The following is a 20,044-nucleotide window of genomic DNA, read 5'->3' as shown; positions in this document are numbered from 1 at the left end:
TAGGACGTGTTTCTCCTCTCTTTGTCCAACCAACATATAAGCATACATAATATTAATCATTTTGTATGGACACAGTAAGAAATACTTTGAGCTTATAGAATTGCTCTCCTAGGGCCATCTCGATCTCAGACTGCAATGCTCAGGCCAGATATCTTCCCTATTCCTAGCAGCAGGGTCCTAGTCTCATCGCTCATCGTTACTTTTGGATCATGACAGCATTTGCCTATGATCAAACTCTTAACCTATAGTTAAGAATCGTGGCATTTTGGCCTGGCCCATTTTGATGCCAGGGTAGCTCACCACTTGCCCTGGGTGCATTCAATCCCTCGTCAGGACCCTGCTTTTGGGGTGTTAGGAACTAAGGGCAACTGAGGCTTAAGTCCAGAAAGCAGATGCCCGGGAGTGAATAATATTCAAAGCCAATCAAATCCTAAATTACAAAGCATAATGTTAACGGTCTTCCTGTATCTATACAAAAAGGGCATTGCCTTAAAGTAAACTGTTCATAAGGCATAAGGAGAGGAGAAAGGCAATATTTCACTCATAGATATAAAATCATAGATTTCTGAGGAATCTAACCTTAAAAATTAACAGTCTGATTAGGGGGAAAGCTGATTAACTGGGTGGGGAGGAGAGCATAGGGAAGACTGTTTACAGATAAACACAATGGAATGGAAGTGCTTCAGGAGCACTGTGATGGGTGTAACCAGATAAACCTAAGCTTTTTGTGGAGGAAGGATAAATCAATGTCATCCTACAAGGAAGGACAAAACAGTGTTATCCTACACTAGTTAACACAGTAGATATGTTTGAAACTTCTTGATGCACTGTACATGTTATAGTAAAAGTGGATTTATCACATCAGAGATAATAGACTTCTAATGTACAGTGGTTGAGACTGAACCATCAGAAACAACTACAGCACAGCTATCACAATAAACAGCTGGGACATAATGAAAATCAGAGTTTTAGAAAGGAGGGAGCTGTGGGGGATTACGCGCCTGGCCGAAGACCTCCAGGACCAGCCACCACCACGCTGAGACCACTCTCCGCACACATGAAGGTACTGGGAGAGGGACAAAGCCACACGAGTTCCGGGGCCGAGATCTCCAAGCCTACTCGGATTGGGGCTGAGCATCCTCCACCCAGATCCTCCAAATTCCAGTAGGCGGGGGTCACACCCACCAACTGGCCCCCTGGCGCCGTGTAATCCCATCAACGGCCAAGACTCAGAGACTATAAAAACCAGCTCCAGGAACCGCGGGGCCACATTTTTTGCGGCCACGCGACACCTTATTATGACATCTTATTATCTCATTCCTACTTTGGACAAACTGGCAGGCTACCAAATGTAGCCTGCCCACACGGCAGAGTCTGGCAAACTCCCCGTGGCATACCCAATATGCCAAATACCAGTAAAAATGATGGGTCTCATTCTCCTAAAGAGCCTTGAATATAATCTCAGGGCTTGGATGAAGGAGACGTTACTGGGGCCTGCTCGAGGCAATCGACGAATAACAGGATGGTTGTGACAGGTAATATAATCCCTCAAATTTAAATATATGAGCAACCTGCTAAAATGTTCTTTAATATACATGGACAAATGTTAGGTCTGTTAAGAAAAAAATTGAATTTGAGGGAGTGGGGATGATCACTGTTTAATATTTAATTTGAGGATTCAAAAATATAGAACAGGAAGTAGTGTGATAGTACAGGGGTTAATGTGCATCCCTGCATGAAGCCAACCTGGCATCAAAGACTCCACAGAGCATCACTGGGTGTATATGTGGAGGCCCCGTGACAACATGGGGTGTGGCCCTGGAGATTCTGCAAGCAATATCAGGGTAGCCAGGTAGCCCCTGGCATCAGCATGAGAAGTAGAGTGTCTTTGACCCTTCACACTGAAATGTGAGTCAAATTGGCTGCAAAGTGCCAGAAGGAATCTCTGGGTCTCAGTACTCCTTGGAGGCCCAAATATAGATATAGATATAGATATAGATATAGATATAGATATAGACATAGATATGTAGATAGACAGATAGATATTGATATATTGATATATTATACAATATATACATATAAATCTAAACAGGGAAATCATAGATAAACTATTCTGTGATTCTTATATTGTTGGGGAGGAAGGCAAAAATAATGATTTATTTTGAGCTTTATTAAATATGCATATTACACTTCTAGGACAACCACTAAGAGAACAAAAAATATATAGCTTCCAAGTAGAAGAGAAAAAAATGTTGAGATAAATATATATTTTAAATTATTGATCCAAATGCAAACAAGAAATTGTGTATAGGAAGAAAATAGGGATATAATTAGAATGACAAAATATTAAAATGGAAAAATAAATCCAAGCATATTGGTACCTACACTAAACATTACTAAAGTTTCTAATTAATGTCAAAGATTGAATGTGAAAGAAAGACTGATACAGCCAGCTACTCTATGCCTTTTGGTGTGGTACTATAGTCCACTGACATTCAGAGAAATTAATGACATAAAGGGCTGTGTTGCTATTTTATTTTGTGGGACTGGTATTGCGATTGGCTGTTTGCTTTATTTATAAGCAGCCTTTCAGTAATTCTTTCAAGGTTGGTTTAGTTATGACAAATATCTCCAATTCTTGATTGTCTGAATTGTGGAGAGGTAACCAAAAAAAACCAAAGAGGGGAAGTAAGAAGAGGAGAATGAAAGGTAACAGGTAGCAGACAGGGAGCTTATGCATGTTGACAGGGTAGAGGTATTGTGTAACTATGAACCTGTACCATAGAACCAGCAAATCTGAAATCATGAGATCCAAATTACAATAACCAAGTTTATAAATATGTCTGTCAAGGAGGCAGGCTGAGGGGCAGGAGGGAATCTGGGAACATTGGGGGGGGGGAACTGACACTAGTGATAAGATAGGTGTTGGGGAAATGTGTATCTGAAACTCGACTATGAATAATTTTGTAAGTTACAGTGCCTCAAAAAATGTTTTCCATCACAGTCACAGGTAAGTAGTTTTTAGCAGATTAACTCCGAGTTCGATTTGCTTGAGCGGACTCGGAGTTAATCTGCTAAAAACTACTTACCTGTGACTGTGATGGAAAACATTTTAGCACAGCGGGTAGGGCGTTCGCCTTACACGCGGCCAACATGGCCGACCCGAGTTTGATTCCTCCGCCCCTCTCGGAGAGCCCGGCAAGCTACCGAGAGTATTCGATATGCCAGACACAGTAACAACAAAGTCTCCAATGGAGACGTTGCTGAGCCCGCTCGAGCAAATTGACGATCAACGGGAGGGCCTTTACCTTTACCTCCGAGTTCGATTCCTCCGCCCCTCTCGGAGAGCCCGGCAAGCTACCGAGAGTATTCGATATGCCAAACACAGTAACAACAAAGTCTCCAATGGAGACGTTACTGGGCCCTCTCGAGCAAATCGACGATCAACGGGAGGGCCTTTACCTTACCTTTACCTAAAATCAAGTCTAAAATCATATAATAAAAAGAGATTAGAGAGATAGTACAGATGTCAGGCACTTGCCTTGCATGTAGCTGACTCCTGGTTGGATCCCTAGGACCATCAGAAGTTATTCCTTACCACAGAGCCAGGAGAAAATCATGAGCAAAGCTGGGTGTGACCCCAAACCCCTCATGCCCCCAAATTATATAAAATATATTTTTAACATGAGCTTAGAGAAACTGACAGACAAGCAACAAATTAAGGAAATTTCTTTACTCCCCTTGAGACATGACATGCTTATGAAATAAAGGTCACATTCATCAAGTATTCATCTAAGTTTTTCCTAATCTTTAGATAGAGGAAATAGACCCTAAGCAGAAAATGACATTTCTTGGATGAAGAGTGGGAAACAGAGTTTAGGGTTATCAAGGTGACACAAAATTTAGGGGCAAAATCACAAAAAGAGATGGGAATCATAGAGAAATTAATTTCACAATCTGCATATAAATAAACTTCAAATTATTGAAGGTAAAAATCTAAGTATCTAGTGGCTTATTAGAGCATACAAACTAGTTATTGGAAGTAACTGTATATATTTCTTCCAACTTCAAAGAATTTAGTGTAAAATTGTAACTGGACATTGTTCATGGTAGGCATGTTTATGGCATGTCACTGTCACTGTCACTGTCCTCCCGTTGTTCATCAGTTTGCTCAAGCGGGCACCAGTAACATCTCTGTTGTGAGACTTTTTGTTACTGTTTTTGGCATATCGAATATGTCATGGGTAGCTTGCCAGGCTCTGCCGTGTGGGCGGGATACTCTCAGTAGCTTGCTGGGCTCTCCAAGAGGGCAATGGTTGGTTAGTGGAGGTCAACTGCCAGAGCTGGTCCCCTGGGGCGGGGAGGGTTCTCATCCACCCCCCTCTGGGGTGTCCCGAGTGAAAACAGCCTGGCGCAGAGTTCCATAAAAGTTTAATATGTAAAAAATATAAAGTACTCCCCAAAAACTCAAAGCACCATTGAAAAAAAGGGGAGGAAAGCTCAGTGGATGTTCCCTCACAGAAGGCTCCAGGTGGCCAAGAAGCACATGAAATAAAATGTTTATTATGACCAATGATCACATAAAAACAAATCAAGACAACAAGGAGTTCACCTAAAGCCAGTAAAAGCCGTCTTCATGGAGAAGACAACAAGCAGGGGCTGGAGATAGCGCAGTGAGGAAGGCGCTGACCTGGCCTGGCCTGCAGCAGACTCGGGTACAAAGCTTGCCCCACCATGGGCCCCCGACACTACCACAGCAATCCATGAGCACAGAGCCAGGGGTAAGATGACATTCCTGGACCTTGTGAAATGCTTTTCCCTAATCCAGTGATATGATTATATTATTTTTATCTTTACTTGTATTGTTCGGGTGCAATAACACAAAAGTAAGAACTGCTTTACATCCTACCTAAACTAAACATAAAGTAAATTAAAATTTTATTTTTTGAAATATAAATAAAAATTATTCATTGAGAGGTCAGAATGATAGTAAAGCAGGTAGGGCATTTGCCTTGCACATGGCCAACCCAGGTTCGACCCCCTGCATCCTATAGGGTCCCCCCAAGCACCACCAATAGTAATTTCTGAGTGCAGAGCCAGGAGTAACTCCTGAGTATCACTGGATGTGGTCCAAAAGCAATAAAATTTACTCGTTGAGATATGAGAACTCATTTCCTAAATATATTATTGCTATATATTTATTCTTAGAAATTAATACTAACATATTCATGAATGTTGTCATTTCTACAACTTATAAACTAAACTAGCAACTGACTGGGGACCAGGATATATGTGCATATATACAGAGAGGGAGGGAGACGTAGATAAAGTATATAGAGAAAAATGTTATACTTAAGCAGGAAAAGAAATAAATTAATCAAAACAGTATATATGAAAGTATTTTACAAGGCTGATATGTAAGAGAATAAGCTCCACATTTATCCAGAAAGGAATTCAGAAGGATTCTTCTAAATAAATACGGTTCACTGTGAATTGTGATATTCTAGTTGCCATTAACTCGTTTTCAAAGAATAAAATTACAACATAAACTGTTGGGGCCGGGAAGAAAACTTAGGAGTTAATGCACGAGCCTTACATGCTAGACGCCTGGGCTAAATTCCACCTACAGTTGGTCCCCTGAGCACCTCAGGGGAGCACTCAATTTCATAAGCACCACCGGGCATGGTCCCCAGACAGACAGAAAACTTAAACTATTACCAACCTCATTTGTGATGATCATTTCACAGTGCATCAGTTTACTAAATCATCACATTGTGTACCTGTTAAAAACATCTAAGATACATAAAACCTGACACACAATCTCTTTATCAAACACACCCCACTAAAGCTAGGGGGAAGTACAAAACTGTCCAGGGCATTGCTTAACTTTTCTTATTGAGCCGGAGCAATAGTACAATGAGTAGGGTGTTTGCCTTGCATGAGGCCAACCCAGGTTCAATTCCCGGCACCCCATATGGTCACCCCAAGAACTGCCAAAAGTAATTCCTGAGTGCAGAGCCAGGGGTTACCTGAGCATCGCTGGGTGGGTATGACCCCCCAAAAAAAACTTTGCTTAGTAAGAATTCAATCAAGATCATTGCTCTGAATCAACTTTGCTTTGTGTTCTAAAACTGCTCTCTTAAACGCCTAACAAGTATTCTTTTCTTCCCCCCCAAATGTAAAGAAAACCTAAGCTCCAAATTAACAGGAAAATTTTAAACTGAGGAAGACGGGAATGAACCATTCCTTTGACCTATCAGCTTCCTGTCTAATGAAAGAGGAACATTCTAATTTTGAACAGGGGTCCATCACTATACCTCCAAACCACTCAGGGGGTCAGAGCCAGACCATCTGTTTTAGAAGACAGCCGATGTACACTGAAAGGAACACTCAGTTTGTAAACTATGAATGAGCTGCTCAGATCATTTCCACACAGGAAACGCAGCACGTTCAAGAACAGACATGGCCCATTCCAAGTAGTTCAATGATTACTACTCTTCCTATCTTCTAGAAAACTGGTTTTTAAAGAGTATGTATGGATAATTACCGTTGGGGCAATGCCAAAACAAACAGAGCTAGTGAGGGTATTAATTATATTAATTTAAACTGTTATTTACAAAGTTGTTCATAACACAGTGGTATCAGGCATTCAATGTTCCAACACCAATCGCACCACCATTGTGACCTTTCCTCCACCAGTGTCCCCAGTTTCTATCCACCCCCACCATGCCTACTCCCTTAATAAGCACAAACAAATTTACTTCATATTGCTTCTTGCAAAAAATGAGAAATGAAATTACCATAGAATATATCAATAAAATTCAATTTGTGATAATTGTTTAATCTCACAGTGATTTTACTAAAGTTATTAAGTGAGAATTTAATGAGCTGCGTGATGCTGGTTGAGCCTTCTGTGTTATTGGGCTTATACACAACTCCTCCACCAAATTTGCTGTCCTGAGGCTGGAGCGATAGCACAGTGGGTAGGGTGTTTGCCTTGCATGAGGCCGACCAGGGTTCAATTCCCAGCATCCCATATGGTCCCCTGAGCACCGCCAGGTGTAATTCCTGAGTGCAGAGCCAGGAGTAACCCCTGAGCATCACAGGGTGTGACCCAAAAGGCAAAAAAAATGTGCTGTCCTCCTGCTAGGTTGTGGTTACTGTGAAATTTTGAGGACATGCAAACACAGCTGGTATGTGGTCACACACTCCAGGAGTTGTGGATTTGGACTGTTTATATATTGGAGAAAGTCAGGTTTGGTGACTGCTGGGTCCATCCAGAAATATGCCAACTTAAGCTGACTTGGCAGATTGTTAAAAGGCTTTTTGGGTTAAGCTGGCATAAAATTATTTAAATATATTATTTTACAATATACCTTACCTATATCCTCCGCCCCTCTCGGAGAGCCCGGCAAGCTACCGAGAGTATTCGATATGCCAGACACAGTAACAACAAAGTCTCCAATGGAGACGTTACTGGGCCCGCTCGAGCAAATCGACGATCAACGGGAGGGCCTTTACCTTTACCTATAAAAATACTCCCGTTTGGTTATTTTAATTTTAAAATGGCATTAAATTTTTTTTTACTGTGAATGATATTTTATTTACTCATTCATGTTTACAACTGAAACTCTAGGAATTCAAAATTAACATCCTTGCCTGTGAGCTTCTTCTAGACACCAGAAAAGATTTCAATCTTATGTTCCACATTGTTCTGCTGTGCTTTATCCAAATGAACCTTTATGAGCCGGCTGCCATCCAGTTTCACACGGATTCTCTTGCCCACAATTTCACTAGGGAAGACCAAGTCCTCCAGGATTGCATCATGCACAGCTGTCAGGGTGCAGCTTCTAGGACGCTTTTGCTTATTTTTTGTACAGCTTTTCCCCCAGTTGGCTTACGCAAAATTCGCCTCTTAGCAATAAAGACAACGTACTTCCCACTGAACTTTTTCTCCAGTTCCCGAACTAGCTGGACTTGGATTTTCTGGAAAGACTTTAGTTGAGGAACAGGAACGAAGATAGCTTTTCGTCCACCACCAACTTCAATTTCCTTGGCTGCCGTGATATTCAGCTCTCTCAGCTGCGCCTTCAGGTCCGTGTTCATCTTCAACTCTAGGAGCGCCTGGGAAATGCGGAACTTGAATTCGTCCCGCTTTTCGCGGTTGGGCTTCACGATCTTCGTGCTCAAACTGAACATGACTTTCCCCTTGGCGAGTGCCGGACTAGGAAGAGGGATAGCTATCTTGAGAACACGTCAAAAATCTTAAGATGGCATTTTATATGATGTCTAATCGATTGTGTAAAGGATCTTATTAATAAGGAGTAGAAAACCAGTCTATGGAATAATTTCTAGGCCTGTGATTTGTTTTTAAACATATTTGATGGCACCTTGCTAAATCAGCATCTATCCATCTGTCTGGGCTCAGCTTTCTACCCTGGACAGCTTTATTTGTCTACTCTCATCTCTCAATATACAGAATCTCCTGATTTCTATTTATTTGTATTTTAAATGTATTTTTAATTAATTTTCATGGTGAGTTATGCTGTCCTTTAGATCTTGTAACAAATCTGGAAAATAGAAGTCTAGGGTAATTTCTAAATTTACCTTATGTTATAATAAAAAGGTAGATTGAAAGACAACATTATTATAAAGAGTAATATTAGAGTTGGGAAAATAGAATATAAAACTGATACTTAAAATCAGCAAAATCAAAAGTTGATTATTTGAAAAGATTAGTAGAGCTCACATTTAGAATGAGAAAAAAGAAAGTAGACTCAAATAACTACAATTTGAAACTAGAAGTAAAACATTTATTTCTGACTTAACAAAGAGGAATTATAAGAGAATACTATGAATGACTGTCCACAACAAATTAGATTACCTAGATGTAAAAGAAAAAAAATCCTACAAACACATCATTTTGAAGCTGATTCACAAAGAAATATAAAATCTGAAAATACCTATTAAAAATGAAAAAGATTGAATCTATAACCAAAAACTTCTCAGGGCTGGAGAGATAGTTCAGTGGGTAGGGCACTTGCCTTGCACATGGACAACCAGGTTTCTATACCTCAAATCACATATGGTCCCTCAATCTTCATCAGAAATGATCCTTGAGCACAGAACCAGAATTAAGCCTTTAGTAATCCCAGATGTAGTCCCCAAACAAATAAAATCTTCTTATAACAAATCCTGAACAAGATTCAGAGAGAGAGAAAGCACAGGTTAGGGGAACTTGATATCATGAGGCTGATCCCAGTTTGATCCTTAGCACCACAAGTTCCGTTCAACATAGAGTTTGAGCACCACTGTGTATAATCCAACATCCCCAGCCCTCCCCAAAAGGAAATTCTGGATAAAAATGGCTTCACTGGTGAATTTTGCCATGCCACACATTTGAAGGAAAATTAATACCAATTCTTCACCAACTCTTCAAACTCATGAAAGAGAAAGGGAATACTTTTGTAAATCACTGAGTACATTAATGCCATAATTCCAATGCCAAATACAATACAATAAAAGAAAACTAGGCACACCAAATAATTGAAACAAAATATTAAGCAACTACATGTTCACAATAGCATTATGTATAATATACAAAAGATTTAAACAATCTAATATTTATCAATGGATGGATAAATAAAATATACATCTACACAATGAAATACAATTTGAACATAATAAGGATCTAGCAGTGGAACATTATGGATAAATGGAACAACATGGATAAATGTTAAGAACAATGAACTTAGTGATTAAAAGTTATATATTGTGTGGTAATAGACACAAAAGGTTACATATTGTATAATTCCATTTATACAAAATTTCTACAATAAATACATATATAGATAAATAAATCAAATTGGTGGGTTACTTTGGACTTAGAGTTAGGAGAAATTAAGAATAACTATTTAAAATAAAAATATTTTGAGACCAGAATAGAGGTGGCATTTCCACCACATTGTGAACATATAAAACGGTACTGAATTTTTAACTCCCTCAGCTTTATAGATATGCAGCATTGTGTAATTTTAAGGCATACAAAATAATGATTTGATACGCATACATATACAGTAAAATATATTTCATGATAAGGGTAGGTAATACACTCTTTACCTCACATAACTAACATTGTGTTGCCATTATTGTGTTTGTTGTCATTATTGCTACGGAAAAAGTATTAAAGCTCTACCCTCACGACAACTTTCAAGTATTGTTAACTTTGGTAACCATAGCTGATATTAAATTAGCTAATTTTATTATGTGATTTCACCTCAATAAAACAAGTTTTTGTGGGGGATGGTGAGGTTTGGGCTTTAGCTGGCATTACTCAAGGACTATTCCTGGCTTTGTACTAAGAAGTATAAATAACTGACTATTTTCAGTAAAACATATGCAGTACTAGGGATTTGAGTCAGGGTCAGTGGGATGAAAGACAAGTGACTTATCCTGCACTATCCCTTTGACCCAACAAATAATATTTTTAATAAAAGTAGAATTTTTCCAGCATATACACACAGCATGACACATCAGGCTAATGGATACTAACAGGAGATCTTGGTTCATTCCCCAGAAGTTCAAAAACCAAAACAAAGCACAAAGTTCACCAGTTTATTTTCTTTTATAAAATGTCGGTACATAATTTTCAAAAGAAACTCAGATTTTAAAATAATATAGAAAAGTTGAAAGTTGTAATTTAGAAATGTACACAATGCTATCACAAATAAAGAATCAATAAACTGAATCAATTGTAATATCTGACAAGTACAAGAACCCTGATACCAAAATACAGCATGGTTGTAACAAAAAAACAAAATTGTGGCTCAATATCTATATTGAAAATGAACCACGACTGAAGTTTATCACAATAACGAAATCTTGGTTCACTAATTGAAAGTCAACTCATGCAACTTATTGTATTAGTTTAATACCAGAAGAATATGCAAAAATTGCAAAATGGATACTTGATAAAATTTACCTGTTTACATTTTACATTTGCTGAAGACATAGTTCGATGGGCTGGAGTGCATAAGGAGTCAGTCCTGAGTTTGATCCCTGATATCATATGGTCTGTGAGCACCTCACCAGAAAGAGTTCCTGAGCATTTTTGGGTATCAACACCAAAAAAATACAACTAGAAGAAGAAAGACAGATACAGAATGATCTATTATATATATGGGATGTAAAAATACATCTAAGAGAACAATAAACATCCAAAGCAACAGAACCGAAGAGTAATCTACAGAACTGAGCTTATCGGCAGGGCGGAGGGGGGATAGAAGAGGTTTTTGGAATATTAGTGAAGGGAAACATGCAATTTGGTGGTGAATGTGGTGCCGAGACGATATATGCATAAAACCGTCATTAACAATATTGTAAATAACAGTACATCAATAAAACGGGGGGATCATGACTACCAAACCAGAAATAAAAAGGTACTTCTTTTATTCATACTTAACAGTGAAATACTGAGGGCAAAGAGCTAGTGAAGACACTGGCCTTGCAGGTGACCTACACCCATTTAATACATGCACCACATACGGTCCTCTAAGCACTACCAGAAGCGACCCACAAGCACAGAGCAAAGAATAGACATTGAGAATCACTGGGTGTGGTTCAAAAAACAATAAAACAAAATCAATTAAATACTGAACTCTTCCCCTACGAGGAAAACAAAGATGGTCTCTAGCACTGCTTCTATTCAACACATTCTGTTTTTTTAGTTAAAAATGGACTTGTAGGGACTGGAGAGATAGTACTGGTAAGGGACTGACCTTGCACACAGTCAACCAGGCTTAGATCCCCAGTACTACATATGGTCCCCTGAGCACTGCCAGGAGTGATCCCTGAGCACAAAGCCAGGGTTAAGCTTTGAGCATCTCTGGGTGTGATCCAAAAACCAAAAAAAATCAATTAAAATAAAAAAAAATAAACTAGGGCCAGAGCAATAGTACTGGTTCTTGGGCTCTTGACTTGTACACAGCTGGCCTAGGTTCAATCCCCTAGCATCTCACATAGCCCCCTGAGCCTGCCAGGAGTGATCCCTGAAAACAGACCCAGAAGTAAGTTCTGAGCACAGAGCTAGGAGTATGCCATGAGCACTGCCATCTGTGGCCCAAAAAATGAAATTAAATAGAAAATATAGTAATAAATTGCATTTAGAGCATATTCTAACACCATTATTTTTGTGGCTATTGTTTTTTATTGAGCTATGATTGATAAATTGCACCTGTAGCAGACTATCACCATAATTTGGGGGGCTATTTTTTGTTTTAATGAGCTATGGTTGATATATAACTTTAAAAAATTTCATTGATTAAGGTACTGTGGGCTGGAGCGATAGCACAGCGGGTAGGCCGTTTGCCTTGCATGCGGCCGACATGGCCGACCTGAGTTCGATTCCTTTGCCCCTCCCGGAGAGCCTGGCAAGCTACCGAGAGTATCTCACCCACAAGGCAAAGCCTGGCAAGCTACCTGTGATGTATTCAATATGCCAAATACAGTAACAAGTCTCACAATGTTATTGGGCCCGCTCGAGCAAAACAATGAACAACGGGAAGACAGTGACAGTGACAGTAAAGGTCATTTATCATACTGTTAATGATGGTTTCATTAAGACTTTTAATGGAAATTCTAGTTAGTAAAATAAAACAAGATAATTAAATATTAAAATACAAATATTGTAAAGTCAAAGAAGTAAATTCATAGAAATCATTATCATATAAGAATTATTCAAAATCTGAAATTTATTTAAAATATTTAAGTGAATGTCAAATCTGTAAAGAAAGCTCACAAAAATCAATTGTATATATATATAGTGATGACATCAAACAATTAAGGGATCTGGAGGTCTCCCAAGCAGTACTCTGGAGCACAGATGTTATTCCTGGGAATAGTTGGTCAAGCAGTGAGGGACAGACAGTTCTGTGTTTAGGGACACCAGTGATATACCTGGTGGTGTCTGAGGTCCTCAGGCTTATCCAAGATTGTACTGGTGTCTGGGGTAACATACGCAGATTTAGGGATCAAACTCTAGGTCTCCTCACACAAGGTATGCGTTTCAGTCCTTTGAACCGTCTCTCTGATCCTGAGTAAAACTTTAATGCAATATTATTTATAGTAGCATTAAACATGATTTTCTTGGTAATAAATCTAATGAAAAGTTTTTAAGTCCTCACCTATGAACATTCCTCAGGGAAATCAGAGAACTTAAACAAAAAGAGAAATACATCATACTCATTGATTTGGAGAGTCTATAATATTAAGAGTTAACTTTTCTCTAAACTGACCTAAGATTCAATTATATCCAAACCAAAATCCTAGAGGATATTTTTGGTGTAAATTAAAAAGTTAAATCTAATGTTTTTATAGCTATGTAAAAGACTTAAAATGAAAAATATGGAATTGAAGGGGGAAAGTCGACAGACTTTACACTCTCAGTTTCAAGAATCTTCATAAAACTTCAGAAATCAAAACAGTAATAATAGCCAAGTGAATATAAATAACTGATTCAGAAAAACAGAATAGAGACTCCAGAAACATACAATCACCTGCATTATAAAGCCTCCGTGGTAAAGTAGCAAAGAAAGTCTTTTATATAAATGATGTAACGTGACTCAAATATTTATAACACACAAAATTTTTGCTTAAGACAGATTACGATATGATGTGAAAAATAAATCAATAATGCACAGAAGAATCTCTTTGAGTCAAGCAAAAATTGGGGACACAAAAAGCAGGAAAGCTAGTACAGAGAGTAAAATGCTTGGCTTTAATGTAGCCAACCCAGACTTAATTCCTGGCATTGCATATGGTCTTCCAAGCACTACCAAGTGATTGTTTCCTGAGCACAGATCTTGGAGTAAGTCCGGGTGGGAGTAAGCCTGGTGTGGCCCAACCACCCCACAAAAAGCACTAGCATTAAAAGGATAAAAAAAGATAAATTATGTTCACAAAAATGTAAAACTTCTATTCATCAAAGATCAAAGATTAAGAAAGTAAGAAGGCAGGGATGGAGCAGTGGGTAGGGCATTTGCTTTGCATGCGACTAACCTGGGTTCGATCCCCAGCATCACATATGGTCCCCCAAGCACCACCAGGAGTAATTCCCGAGTGTAGAGCCAGGAATAACCCCTGAGCATTGCCCAGTGTGACCCAAAAATGCAAAAAGAAAAAAATGAAAGAAAGTAAAAAGGCAAGTCACAGATTTGGAGTTCATTTATTTGACCAAAGGAATATAAATAGTATTCTAAATATAGATAGTATCCTAAATATAGAATATAGAAAGTATCCTAAAAATCAAAAGATAGGGAAGAGGCTGAGCCAGGTGTGTTGGTGCTAGGTAGCTACTCCTGGTTCTGTGCTTGGGAATTGACCCTGCCAGAGCTCAGATAATTGAACTAGGGTCATACACATGCAAGTACCTTAATGCCTGTACTCTCTCAGTCCTTACAAATCAATTTTAAAGGTTTATGCCTGTACTGTCTCTCAGGCCCTACCAATCAATTTTAAAGAAGATAGATTATCCAAATTTTTTAAAGAATAAAATGTTCAGGGGCTATGGTGCCGCCAGAAGGCCAATCTGTACCTGTGAGGCAAGTGCATCAGCAGCCTGATGGCACCATCAGACTTTCATAACCCCAAAATTGCTGCTGTGACTTTGGCCAGACCCCAAAGACTTGGGGCAAAGTTTACCAAGAAAGTAAACCGCTAAAAGTTAGGTATGTGGGAGACACATCCACAAACCACCTCCGGCTCAGCTATATAATTGGAGGCATGGCCTCTGTGGTTCCTGATCTAACTGCTTAATGGCCAAGATCCCAAAGACTCAGAAACGAATCTCGGAACCCAAAGGCTTTTGGCAGAAATGCATCCTGTTTCTGCAGCAGGTTACTGGTGCTGGGCCACTCCAGGTGGGAATAGGTTTCATGCCTTGGCCTGTTTCCCTTGGAGGCCCACTGACCACCATCCTCGAGAGGCCACTGGACAGTCAGGTTTGGGCCTGCAGTCACAAGACACATGGGGCCTCACCAGATGGGGGTGGAACCAGCCCTTTCTTCCCCATCCCAGTGAGACCCCGAGTCGCCGCCTACAAACGGCCTCTCTGGCTCCTGATCAAGCTAATTAACGGCCATGATCCCAGAGACTCAGAAGCAAATCTCGATACCCAGCGGCTTTTGGCAGAAATGCATCTGGAATGCATACAAGGTGGCCGCTGCCTCAGAGCTTATTGGAAAGTCAGGTATGAGTCGGTGGTGACAGGGCAACTACAGTCTCATGGGAAGGGGGACGGTACTTGCTCGTCCTTCACGCCCTACCAAGATCACAAGTTGCCCCCACAAGCGGCTCTCCAGCACGGCCATGGCTCCAGAGGAAAAAGAACTTAATCTAGAGCCCAGCAGTTTGCGGTAGAAAAGTGAATGGACCATGCGTTAAACTATGGCGCCATGCCTCCCCGGGAAGGAAAGGATGTTTTGCCCTTCCGCATTTTTTCCCCCCTGGCAGCAAGGTGGCTGCTGCCTCAGAGCTTATTGGAAAGCCAGGTATGAGCCAGCGGTGATGGGGCAACTGCAGTCTCATGGGAAGGGGGACGGTACTTGCTCGTCCTTCACGCCCTACCAAGATCATAAATTGCCCCCCACAAGCGGCTCTCTGGCACGGCCATGGCTCCAGAGGCAAAAGGACTTAATCCAGAGCCCAGCAGCTTGTGGCAGAAAAGTGAATGGACCATGTGTTAAACTACAGTGCCATGCCTCCCCAGGAGGAAAAGGGTGTTGCTCCCTTCCACCTTTCCCTGCCCCCAGCAGCAAGGTGGCCGTCACCTCAGAGTTTATTGGAAAGCCAGGTCTGAGCTGGTGGTGACGGGACAACTGCAGTCTCATGGGAAGGGGGGCTGTACCGGCTCGTCCTTCACGCCCTACCGTGGTCACAAGTTGCCCCCCACGAGTGGCTCTCCAGCATAGCCATAACACCAGATGCACAGAAATCAATCTCATAATTATCTGGCTCTTTGCAGAAATCCAAAATCATTATATGACATTATATGATTCTCATACCCAGCTATAGAAAACAAAGTATTTCATAACGTGTTTTCAGCAATTCTGATTGTTGTGGGGGGGGGGGAATTCTAAACAATAACGATGCATCTTTTGTTGAAATAATGAATGTAATCAATGTAGAGAAGAGTTAAGTGGAAATCATCTGCCTCACCGGCACTGGGAGGGTTAGGAGGGGGGCGTATATTGGGGTTCTTGGTTGGTGAAAAATGAGTACTGGTGAAGGGAGAGGTGTTTGATCATTGTATGACTGAGACTTTAACCTGAAAGCTTAGTAACTTTTCCCACAGTGATTCAATAAATAAATATAAGAAGAAAAATAAATAAATGAATAAAATTATGAAAAAAAAGTAAGGTGGAGTTCATGCCCAATTCAATCAACTAATCAATGGCTGAATAAATAGCAGTACTCCTACATAAAAAATCCTTCCTATAGATTTCAATCAGATTTATATTATAATTAAGTATTCAACGTTTGTAACTAAATTTATTGTGTATTTTCTATCAACTTGAAAGGGATTTTTCTGTTAGGACTGTAAATTACTAGCAACCTTCTAGAACAAATTTACTTACCCCAAATAACTTTGCCTTCCTGTGTGACAAGGCCCAACTCACTGACGTTCACCTCGATGACAGTACCTTTGGTGATAACACCCAGAGTATATAGAGTGGAGATGAGGGATCCTTCTTTACACCAAGTGTTGACAAGCAAAAAGTGGCTTTCAGGTCAGATTGTGTTACATGGGCTTTTTTGAAACGTAAACCCTAGTAGTAGAACAATGTTTAGAGTCCAAAATAGTAATACATTTTGAGTAATAATACATTTTACTTATCAATTCCATGTATTTCGCAAAAAAAACAAGGAATAAATGTTAAATCTAAAATGGCAAATAAAATACAGCTAATTCTGTTAGCCTTAAAAAAAATAAAATGTTCATCCAGAGCTTTCACTGTAGATTATACAAATGAGCACATAAAAAGGAGTTGAAGTTATAAGATATTGGAGAATGTAAATTAAAACCATGATGAGTAGTAAAAGATGTGACTTAGTAGTAGAGCACATGCCTTGAATATATAAGACCCTGGATTCAATCTATGCAACCACAAAATACAAACAAATACATTTTAATGAGATATCAATACATATCCACCAAAGTAAATATACAGATGCTGGAGCAATAATACAGCAGGTACAGTGCTTGCCTTATATGCAGCTGACCCAGGTTAGATCCACAGCATCCCATATGCTCCCTGAGCCCACCAGGAGTGAATACTGAGCCCAGAGATAGAAGTAAGCCCTCAGTTTACTGCTAGGTATGGCCCAAATATCAACAAAACAAGACACAAGATAAGTCACACAGAGATTTAAAGGGTTGAAAGTAAAATGGTATGGGAAAAGTTACATAAAGCAAGAAACAAGGAAAATCTTTTGTATTTGTATGTAAATACCAAGAAAATACATCATTGAAGTTAAAAGAACAGAAAAAATGGTTATTTATTGTATTATGTTCCTGATAAAATTTTATCTTCTTTTCAGAAAGAGGGAACACATTTGTTCTTATTTTTTTGTTTTCTTTTATTTTTACTAAATTCATGGGAATAGGAAGAAAGTAAGAAAGAAATACACATTTCTCATGAAGACTTCACATCTGCAATGAAAATTTGAAGATTTCAGTTCCTCTTTGCCTTAATTAAATATGTGCCCCTGTCTGAACCTTACATTATGATGTCTTCACAATCATAGTTCACATTTTTCTAAGAAATTTAGAGACTGGGTGAGCTGGAGTCTTAGTGGGACTTCCCAGAACCCAAGAGCTTCAAGCAATACAAAAGTCTTATTGTACGTTTTGCTTCTGAAAATAATTACTTAAAGAAAAAGAAGTTTCCAGCAGAGACTTGAAAGAATTGTTCTCCCCTGAAGATAAAACTTGTGAATACCCCATAGAGGAGGCAATTGAAAAGTAATGAGGTGAAAATGGATTATTCTCTCACTTCTATCATGACTTGAAGAAAAAGTTCCCTTTGTAAAAAATTAGTTCACACCTTCACTTCTTTCAGAATGGACTCAGAATAGGGATAAAAGCAAGCTAAAAGGAGGAGGAAATTTTATTTGACCATTCAGATTGAACCACCTACTTTGTGCAAAGATTTCTTTCAGTGCTAGTAATGTGGGTAAGTGTTTAATATATGAAAAACACAAAATGTTAGCCACAGGAACTTAAAGTCTACTAAAGAATAGAAATAGTAAAAGGAGGCTATAATAATGTCTTTTAAAGGACATACAAAAGTGCTATCTAGGCAGGGCTTCTAGAATGTCAGAATAAGGATGTCTATAAATACAAATCTCTATTTAAAACAATAAAAACACTGAAAAAGAATTGTCAACATAAACGTTTTCAGAACTCTACAAATTAAGCAAACACCTGCAAAACTCTGAGGACTGTTTTTTTTTTTTCAAGAAAACTACCAAACATTAAGGAAAGCAGCATTGCAGTGCTGTAACTTGACCTATTCACCTATTCCCATGCCCCTTTTCACAGTTCTGCAGTAGTGAAAAGACAATTCACAGAATGAGAGACAAAGAAAAACAAATATGTAAACCATACATCCAATCAGTGTCTTGAATCTAGACTATCTAAAGAATCCTTAAAACTCAATTACAAAAAAGACAAACAAGAAATTTTTTAAGTAGAGGAGATGTAGCATCTGAATAGACATTTCTCCAAACAAGATTTATAAATAGCCAATAAGTTCCTCAAGAGATGCTGAATATCAACACACACCAGGAAGGTATAAGTCAAAAAATGAGATACCACATTCCAATAGCACTATAACATTTTTTAAAAGATAGTAACAAGTAGTGGTTGGGATATAGAAAAATTTGGAACTCTCATTTATTGCTGATGAGAATGTAAAATGGAGGAGCACGGTGAAAAACAGTCTGAAAGTTCTCTAAGACATTAAATATACACTAAAAGCAGAACAGCTCAAGATGGAGTCACTTCTGATAAAACCTCGTATCACCAAACCAAAAATCTAATTACAACTTTGCTTCTCAAAAAAACCAAATCTTAAACCCATCAACCAGAAATTGCCTTATTTATCAGCACTGGTTAGAGAACTCCAGTCATTGCCTGAAGGAAAGTAAACTTGCAAAAACCAACCCATGTTTGGTTTAGTACAACTTCCTTGTTCCTGCTTCCTTCTTCCTATAAAAACCTAACATTTTGTATAGTTTGTTGGGGATCCTCTATATTTGTTCTATTTAGGAACTGTGGTTCAGCAATAGTGCACTTACCTCAAATATGTGAGGCCCTCAGTTTCATTGCCAGTTCCCCAAATCAAAACAAAATAAATTAATGCATATGCTAGATTGAATGTTGCTCAAATAATGGACTGGAATCAAGATATTCATATCTTCAATATTTTTTTCAGTAAAAATTTTCAGTGGTGGGGTGGTGGGCCACAGCCTGCTATATTCAGGACTTACTCCTGGTTCTGTGATCAGAGATCACATCTGGTGTGGACTATGAAAGGTCAGGGGATTGAAACCCTGGCTGTTGGCATGCAAGGCCAAAGCTCTACCTATTCTATTATCTTCCAGCCCCTACTCAATACACTTTTGATATTTTGACACAAACTATCATATGATGCAACAACTCTACTCCTTAAGTCACTACCCACAAGAATTGGAAACTTTATTTAAATTTTTTTGTTGAATAACTGTGAGACAGAGCCTTACAAAGTTATTCATGATTATGTTTCAGTCATACAATGTTCCAACACCCATCCCTCCACCAGTGCACATTTTCCAGCACCAGTGATCCCAGTTTCCTTCCCATCACCCCTCCACACACCTGCCTTCTCTCTCTCTTCTCTCTCTCTCTCTCTCCTTTTGTGCATTGTGGTTTGCAATACAGATAATGAAAGGTTAGCATGTATATCCCTTTACCTATTTTTAACACTCAGTTCTTGTCCAGCAAAAA

At 39.1% G+C, this 20,044-nt stretch overlaps 1 pseudogene; it reads right to left on the bottom strand.

Annotated features, from left to right (window-relative positions):
- Positions 1-7,576: 7,576 nt before the first annotated feature.
- LOC130034226 (40S ribosomal protein S7-like) lies at positions 7,577-8,229 on the bottom strand (annotated as a pseudogene).
- Between the last annotated feature and the right edge of the window lie 11,815 nt (positions 8,230-20,044).

The sequence above is a fragment of the Sorex fumeus genome, unplaced genomic scaffold (assembly GCF_029834395.1).
Source record: "Sorex fumeus unplaced genomic scaffold, SorFum_2.1 ptg000058l, whole genome shotgun sequence".
Lineage (NCBI taxonomy): Eukaryota > Metazoa > Chordata > Mammalia > Eulipotyphla > Soricidae > Sorex > Sorex fumeus.
This window is presented reverse-complemented; position numbering and strand designations above follow the sequence as displayed.